The 9,727-nt window shown below is 37.8% G+C and overlaps 1 pseudogene; it reads left to right on the top strand.

The window, feature by feature from the left end:
- Positions 1–1,840: 1,840 nt before the first annotated feature.
- Positions 1,841–8,620, top strand: LOC139632075 (extracellular calcium-sensing receptor-like; annotated as a pseudogene).
- Positions 8,621–9,727: the final 1,107 nt, after the last annotated feature.

Here is a 9,727-nt window from a genome sequence, read left to right as displayed (position 1 = left end):
GATGACATCCTTGCCTGAGGCTATGAAACAGGAGCTCAGCAGGTGTTGTGTCGGAAATTAATTAATTTTGAGTTTTAATGGAAGGTGATCTTGCCTCTTTCAAAACAAGCCACTGACATTAATTAGCAAGACTGCAGCAGAATCATCATTCAGTACCAACTACACTAATTAGTTTGATATTGGAGGGAATGAAACATAATCTTTAGGTTAAATGTGGCATGTCATAGCCTGTTCAACACACACTGCGTGCAGTGAATACTTCTATTGGGATTTCTCATTTAGATGCTTTTGTGTTTACGTACAATAGTACGATTTTCAATACAATCACAAGGTGCTTGTTGAAAATACAGAGTTTCAAGTGGACCTTTTAAAAGACACACATCTATTTTACGTGTAAGACAAACAAATGTAACTGACAAAACATGTTACAATGACTGTGATAATGGTCATAATGACAAAACAAAAAAGAATAAGCCTATATCCAGAAAATTAGTCATATAAATTTAAATTCATTGACTTAGAAAGGGTTCAGCGTTATATTTTTGGTAACCTTAATGTTTTGTTACAGCTTTAATGTATCTTGGCCTACTCTCCAACCACCCCTCTCAGTCTTGGCTGAATTTCTCAAATTTCTTGTCCAAGAATTCAACAACTTGGCCTTGCTCACTGAGTTACTCACTCTAATGTCATTCAGTTTCAAGAGGGATTACATCTTGCTGACTTGATAAGGTGTTCCATTCACAATTTGGATGTAATTTTATATGGCTGTATGGCTTTACCTTTGTATGTTGCATCCCTCACAGAGATGAATCTCTGGTTATAGCCTCTGCAAAAGCACCCCAGATCATCAGATATTTAGGCTTGTGGGCCTTTCCAGGTGCCTGTGTAATCATCAGACAGCTAGGTACTGGGCAGAGTAAAAATACTCATCACAAAAAATGACCTTACCCAAGTCTTTATGGTTCTGCTGGGCTTTGACAAGCAGACTGTGGGTGTCTGTAGTGGTACTTCACATCAGATAACATTTGCATGTAATTCTGAAGGTCACATAATGACAAACATTGATTCCTGAAGCAATGCCCGATTTTTGAATATTCTTAATTCAGTTGTGAGGCTGTCCACAGATGCCTCTGTTCTCTGGTATGCATTGAGCTTTAAATATTTAGTCTAAAAATCACTTAACTATTAACACTATAAACCATGTCAAATGATTAGTTTTAACGCCTAGGTTAGCCTGAAGGTCACTGTGAGGATAAATACTTCTACCTATAATAAAGAACCTTTTTGATCATGATAATTAACCATTAGGGTTTTCTCTAATTCTACACAATATTCACATGGTGCCTCAGTGGACACAAAAAGTCCAAATATAGATTTAGATCAACTTATATACTACATATATATAACCATAATAACTGTACTAATGTACCGACAACTGTTTGTTCGCTACTTTGGCAATACTTTTTTCTGCTAAATGCATTGCATTGTGGTCAGTTTACTGTCTTGTCCCAAGTGGTTGAGAATGGAGCAACAAGGCTCTCTACTTTTTTTAACTGAGGACATCACATTAACCCATATTTACCCTCTCTTTTTTGCTTCTGGTTAAGCTTTAGAAATACTCTTTGGATTTCTTGAAAAACTATAATTCAGTTCCATTTCGAAACTATATAATAAATATGTAAAACACTTATGAGCCAGTGTGCATCAATAATGTATAGCTGAATCATTCTGTCGGTGCCTTGTGATCATATCTTTGAATTTTTATTGTGGTTTATTTATATAACAATTCTTGTTGTTTCCGATATCTTATCTTATCCTATCTTCTATTTTGCATTTATGAATGCATTCATACTCATAATATATATATTATTCTCTCTTAATGTGTTTGTTTTATTACCTGAATTCATTGAGTCAGCAACAGCACTTTATAAATGCCTCTTAATCATCATCATCATCATCATCATCATCATCATCATCATCATCATCATCATCATCATCATCATCATCATCATCAGTAGCAGCTTCATCTCCATCATTATTTCAGCTTTTCAGCTGTTGCATAATATTGCCAGGAGATGGCAACATCGTCCATAGTATTGCTATACTCCTTAGTACAAAAAACTTCAGACAAGTGTATGGTTGTGTGTGTGTACACAGGGACAAATATATGTTAACAAGGTTAACCATCTGAATTTCTTCATTTTTTCCCCATAGTTTTGGTCACGTTTGTAGTCACTAGGGTTGGAAGAAGCTGGACTTTTCAATCAAGCATCCATAACTTGTAGCTATATATTGTGACTTTTCTGCTTGCTAACTACTTTGCATGTATTGTCAATCTCTAGATGTGATGGTAGGTTGTTACAGCTGACTCAGGTGTGCTCTGTGCAGTCAGCCTGTTGTAGCTGTAGGGTTCATGGCTATGGTGATCAAATACAACATGTAAAATAAGCCTTATATTATTTAATGCTCATATGTGTTGTATTTCTTTCCGAAACTGAAACTTGTGGATAAGTCTTTGATCTCAACAGAATTTCTTTTCTTTACTTTTCTCTGTTTTTTTTTTTCAAATTAACTGAGGCTCTAAGCCATCTTTCCATGTACCTCCTGGTATTAGTACTCCTGATTAGGAATCAGTGTTTTAGACAATAATGTACCTCCAGCTTTTTGGCAAAAGTTTGTGAAAACCTCTCCTTCCTTCAACATTAGACTGTTGTCCCGCATAAAATCACATCCATGAAAATGGGACTTGGTGTTGTGGATGAATTTGACTGGCCCACACAGAGAAATAATGTAAACCCCAACAAGCAGTATTGGATAATTTGGAACACAGGCTGAGAGCTAGGCCTTATCACCCAACATCAGTGCCCAGCCTCAATAATAGCTGAATCAGAGAAAATCACTGCAGCCAGGTTGAAAAGTTGTGTGAACAGCCTTCACATATGAGATGTTAAACATTCATACAAGGGTGTAATGTTATGGAGCTCCTTTTGGCCATGTCACATAGATAGATAGTGAGATAGGTCACCACTAATGTGCCAATGCATAGAAAACAGGACACAACATGGGGGAAACAGACAAACACCAAGGCCACGAGGTTGGGTCCTTGATTGAGCTTAGTTAGATATTCTTGTTGTGAGGTGATCGTGCTTACCACACATGTGATAAATGATCCAGCCATTCATGGTTGTACATAGTTGTGCTTCAAAATGCATTATACTCTCTTGTCTAATAGAAGTAGAATTTTGGAGAGGGCTTATCTTATTACAATAGTCACACATTTTTATTACTTTCTTTAAATCATATGACTAGACTGTATACTATAACATTATGAAATGTGGCATAACATATTTTATTTCATTGTGAGGTTCTTGTTATACATAAACTGTATGGTAAAGTTCACAATTTGAACTAACGTGACATCTATCTGGTTGTCTTCTGTCTGCACATCGCATTAAAGTTTGATTGAAACTCAAGTGAAACTTCTATGTCTTTCTTTCCTAAAGTTTGTTGAGTTCGAAAGGCAACAACATGAACAAACAGAAGTGTCAGATTTTGCGCTCTAGGGCACAGTCCTGACAAAGTTTCCTCTAGTAGAGATCTTAAGGGGATCATGATGCAACAGCTCTGAAGAAAAGTTTCCAGTGTGAGGTGTGGAAACAGGTTGGAGACACTGTGAACTCTAGGGGGAGTTTGTTAGTTTGTTAGAGTGCTTCTGAGTGGGAAGAGTCTGAGCTGTAAGTCATGATCGGGCATGAGGCACCTGCACTTCACCACATGTGTTCCTACTAAATCAGCTCCCAAAAGGCAAACCCTCTGGAGAGCCCTAAAGTGTTTCATAAACTAACAGGCATTTCTACAAACACACAAACAACAATCTCTTTTTAATTAAAAAGGGCCTAAGAGGCATATCACTATTAATCACCCCTTTGGCTGAAAAATAACAATAACATCAAATTAAATATCACATGGTTCAATGGCTTGTTAAATCAGGTGTGTTGAATTACTTATTTTGATCAGCTGTCAAAAGTGTAACTTTAATTCCCTCATTCAAAGCCAGAATTCCCTAAACATGATGTGACATTTATGGTAAAATAATAGAAACTTAAATGTAAAATGTGCCACAGTCATTGAACAATAATGTGTGGATGAGAATATAAACACTGAAATATACTTTTCATATTTACATTTACTATTACGTAAATAATTATTTTGATTAAACATATAAAGAAAATATGTGAAAGATGTGTGATGTTTGTGTTGACTTTGTGTTGATATTTGCAGTAGTAACTATTATTTACAGCATTAAGCGCATTGAATAAGGTGTTGTGGGTAACAAATGTTGTCAAGTGCTCCAAACAGCATCATACTTTTAAAAGAAATATATAGTCTTACTCACCAGCAGTACTTGTTCAGTTAACACAATTTTAGCTTTCAAATAGACTTAACTGGTGTGTTGATGCATTATAATGAATGATATTTAGATATGTATAAAGTGGTGGAGGTGAGAGTTAATCATTGATAAAAAAATAAGAGAATACTTTAAAAACTGAACAGGTATATTTAAGAAATTCTTATTTAATTTTCAATAGTTATTCTAAGTTACTCTTTTTTTTTTACACTGTAAAGTGTAAGTAGCTGTATATATTCAAGAATAACGTGTGTGTTTGTGTGTGTGTGTGTGTGTGTGTGTGTGTGTGTGTGTGTGTGTGTGTGTTTTGTAATTATTGTCCTTATTGAAAACTCACATCAAAAAGTGTCCATAACTTGATCATAGCCTGATCTAAATTTCATAGCTGAAAGTTTGAGAAAGTTTTTGAAGTTTAAGAAACAGGGCCAGAGTTGCTGAGTTTAACTCTTTCTTACATAACTGGCCCTAATACCTGCTTGTCTATACACGTGCTAAAACTGAGTTAGCTTTTGGTGTCCAACACTGCACTATAGGGAAAATTTACTGAATAAAAATAATGTGAATTTTGCAATAAACAGGATGGATATGGACATGTTTCATGACTTATTTCATAAACAAAATGGAATACCCAATATTTTAACACCTTAACAGTAATGTAATTATGTTTTCATGTTGTGATGATTTAAACTATATTGGAATTGTTGATGCATTGACTTCTTTTCGTTTTGCAGATGATTACTGTGAAGCTATTATTTTTCCTATTCGGACAGTTTAATCTATAGCAAGGCACTATATTTTTATAGTTTATTGCATTGTGTACAAAGAACTTGATCTGCAAAGTAACTAGTAATTACTACACCTGCCAGGGCACAGAAATTCCATACAGGATTTCATAGCAAAGTCCAATCAACACTGCTCTATCTCATTCAACTCTGATTGGTTAGTAAGAGTCCAGTGAGCCCCACCGTCAGCTAAGATTATAAAACGTTACATTTCAGTCTGCTTTGACCCTGACCTGGGTGGCTCTGCCCCATCAGGATCTGGGAGTGCAGAATGTCACCAGTGATAACAGGACAGGTCTTTGTGGGGCTCCTGTTGGTATTTGGAGGAGCAGAGGAAGCTCCTTTCTGTCAGATACTGGGGAGTCCAGAGTTCCCTTTGTTGTCTAAAGAGGGAGATGTCACAATTGGGGGAGCCTTTTCCATCCACAGCAAAATCACACAACCTCCACTCTCCTTTACAGTGAAACCAACACCACTCACATGTTCCAGGTAATTTTATGCACTGTATAACATTTCTTTCTTATGAGTTTTGTTACAATGAACACAAGTTTCTAATTTGTTCTTTTTGTCTCAGTGTCAACCTCAGGGAGTTTCGATTTGCCCAGACCATGATTTTTGCAATTGAAGAAATTAACAAAAGTGACTTTCTCCTTCCCAATGTTTCTATCGGATATCGTATTTATGACAACTGTGGCTCAACATTATCTTCAATGCGTGCAGTGATGGCCTTGATGAACGGTGATGAATGGATTGTAGGAAAGAGCTGCTCTGGTCAATCAGCTGTTCACGCTATTATCGGGGAGTCGGAGTCCTCTTCAACCATTGTGTTGTCACGCACTACAGGGCCGTTCAAAATACCAGTGGTAAGAAGGATGTCTATGTGTATCAATGTTTATATTATGTGCAACTCTCCTTATTCTCTCCCTCTCTTTGTGTATTCTTAGATAAGTCATTCAGCTACTTGTGAGTGTTTAAGCAGCAGGAAGGAGTATCCCTCTTTTTTTCGAACCATTGCTAGTGACCTCTACCAAAGCCGAGCCCTCGCCCAGCTGGTCAAGCACTTTGGCTGGACCTGGGTCGGGGCAGTCAACAGTGATAGTGACTATGGTAACAATGGCATGGCCATCTTCCTTGCTGCAGCCCAAGAGGAAGGTGTGTGTGTGGAGTATACAGAGAAATTTCACAGGGCTGAACCAGAAAAACTCATGAAGGTGGTAGAAGTGATCCGTAAGAGCACTGCCCGAGTCATTGTGGGTTTCCTGGCTCATGTAGAGATGAACAACCTTCTAGAGCAGTTGAGTCTGCACAACATCACAGGCCGACAGTTCATTGGTGTGGAGGCCTGGATAACTGCTGACAGCCTAGTGACTCCTACCAGCTTCAGTGTGCTGGGAGGTTCACTGGGCTTTGCTGTGCAAAAGGCCAATATCAGTGGCCTGGATGATTTCCTAATCAAAGATTTCTGGGAAACAGATTTTATGTGCAAGGAAAGAAATGGGGACGGCATGACAGAAACAACACCTTGCAAAGAAAACTATGATATAATTGAGCTAAAAGGTTATGATGATGACGTGGCAGAGCTCAGATACTCCAGTAACATCTACAAAGCCATCTATGCTGTGGCCTATTCTCTGCACAACATACTAAAGTGCTCAAACAGTCAGGGATGTGACAAGACGGTGAAGGTTACTCCTTGGCAGGTAAAATGATGATAACTAAACTGTTTATTTCTTAGTTTTGTGAACCAAAATACTGATATACAGTTTGTCTTGCTGCTTTCTAGGTAGTGGAATCTCTAAAGCAAGTGAACTTTACGATTAAGAATGGGGACAATGTGTGGTTTGACAGCACCGGAGCAGCTGTGGCCCGTTATGAGGTGGTGAACTGGCAGCGTGGGTCTGATGGGTCGGTCCACTTCAAACCCGTCGGTTACTATGACGCCTCCCTGCCTCCCGGACAGAAGTTTGTCCTCAAGACTGAAGCTATAATGTGGCCTGGAGGAAACACAGAGGCAAATATGTTCATTAATTTATATAAGGCTGGGGTTTGCCATGGCCAAGTAAATTGACAGTGACTAATCTTGAATGAGATGAAAACATATTTCTTTTTCTTTGATCCAAAGTTGCCAGTGTCAGTGTGCAGTGAGAGCTGTCGCCCAGGAACTCGTAAAGTCCTTCAAAAAGGAAAACCTGTCTGCTGCTACGACTGTATACCATGTGCAGAGGGAGAAATCAGCAACACCACAGGTGCCACATACCTGAAATATGGCAATTTGGTTACACTGTTTGCTTGCTCACACTGCATCATGTTAAAGTTTGCTATGGTACAGGCTCTTATTCACGTTTTTAGGATGTAAGTAATCAAATTACAATAATAGTCAAATTATTTCTATTGCAGATTCTAATGGATGCAAAAAGTGTCCTGAAGAGTATTGGTCCAATCAAAACAGAGATGCATGTATTCTGAAAATTGTCGAGTTCCTCTCCTTCACAGAATTTATGGGTAAAATACTTTTGTTTTTTACTTTGTTTGGTTTACTCCTTACCTTAATTGTGGCCACTCTATTCTTAATCAATAAGGACACTCCCTTGGTAAAGGCAAACAACTCTGAGCTGAGCTTCCTGCTGCTCTTCTCCTTGACCCTGTGTTTCCTGTGCTCTCTGACCTTCATCGGACGGCCCTCTGAGTGGTCCTGCATGCTGCGACACACTGCATTTGGCATCACCTTTGTCCTCTGTATCTCTTGTATTCTTGGGAAAACAATTGTGGTGTTAATGGCCTTCAGAGCTACACTTCCAGGCAGTAATGTGATGAAGTGGTTTGGGCCTGTACAGCAGAGACTCAGTGTTCTGACTTTCACTCTCATACAGGTTGTGATTTGTATACTCTGGCTGACAATAAGCCCTCCCTTTCCCTTCAAAAATATGAGCTACTATAAGGAGAAGATTATACTTGAGTGTTCTTTAGGATCGCCTGTAGGCTTTTGGGCTGTGTTAGGATACATAGGGCTCCTGGCTGTCCTATGCTTTGTTCTTGCCTTTTTGGCTCGAAAGTTGCCTGACAATTTCAATGAAGCTAAATTCATCACCTTCAGCATGTTGATATTCTGTGCTGTCTGGATCACCTTTATCCCGGCCTATGTCAGCTCTCCTGGGAAGTTCACTGTAGCTGTGGAAATATTTGCTATTTTAGCTTCAAGTTATGGGATACTTTTCTGTATATTTGCACCAAAATGCATCATTATTGTACTCAGACCTGAGCTGAACACAAAGAAACATTTGATGGGGAAAACATGATGAACATGATTAAATCTAGATGTCATTTGAAGGGAAATGAGAGTATATCTTGGCTTTCCTAAAGTTTTGGCACCACCTGAGCATACTATTCAGTGAATCATGAATGTTATCTAACTCTCTTTTTTTCTGCATCAGTTACTGAGACAAACATAACAAAGTAATAAAACTTTAATTAAAGTTAAGTCAACATTGTTGACTGGCAGTTAAACTGTTATTTAGATAATATCATGATGTATTGAATTCTACCTAGCTGCTACAGACAGTTAAAAACATTAAAATTAAAAAATGTTTTACGATTTCTGTCAGTAAATTGTTTTTACAGTAAATTAATTAAACTGGGTATTCACCATATTACTCTTTGCTTTATTTCATATAAAATAAACAAAGAGCTTGCACAGAGGCCCTTATCATTGACACTGTTGTTTCACAACCATAATATCCACATATTTCACAAAAGCATGTGGCTCAAATTGATTGTTCCAGGACAGACTGCTCTACCGTTACCCCAAAACATAGCTACTGAAATAACTAGTAAAGATCTTAATTTTAATTTATTCAGGAACATTTCAGTGTGAACCAGGCTCTTGTTTTTTTAAGAATGCTCCATCAAAACTAAACCAACTACAGATATTCATACCTTGTAGCTGGCTAATACAGCCACAGTATGAGCTGTTGGCAACTGCATATTCCTCTGAGGCAGGCTGGGAGTTCAAGGCCTTGCTCAAGGACACATTAGTGGTATGGGAATTGAGCCAACAGTCTATGAGTCAAAAGCAAGCACAAGATATATCATAAGGTACATGAAATTTAGTGAATGTAGCTCCAGGGTTTCATTCCAACATAGTATGGCTAGAAGTAAGGTTGTAATATTCAGTTCATGCCAGAAAAAATAAAATACATAAAAAATGTTGCTGGATGGAAAGAATTCATCATCTGTACAGTGCTTCACTGGGATGTTTCAGATCAAGCTTGTAGTGCTACTTGACTCAAATTCAGTTGTTTTTAGCATATTTATGTTATCACACTTGCTACATTGAAATACATGCGAACAACCTGTGAATTTTGACAGGCTTGTGTTTAGCACCACATTTCACATGTTAAAAATTTTGCCTCTTCTCTAGCGCCTACGTGCTTGAAATTTAACGTACTATATGTAAACCCTAGATTACATTCAGTTTTTTTAATTTTGTCTCATAGATTATTTGTACATGACAGCTATACTATATTTAAGACTAAGTGAA

Source organism: Trachinotus anak, unplaced genomic scaffold, assembly GCF_046630095.1.
Source record: "Trachinotus anak isolate AG129_WGS33_773 ecotype Australia unplaced genomic scaffold, CSIRO_AGI_Tana_v1 ptg000014l, whole genome shotgun sequence".
Classification (NCBI taxonomy): domain Eukaryota; kingdom Metazoa; phylum Chordata; class Actinopteri; order Carangiformes; family Carangidae; genus Trachinotus; species Trachinotus anak.
This window is presented reverse-complemented; position numbering and strand designations above follow the sequence as displayed.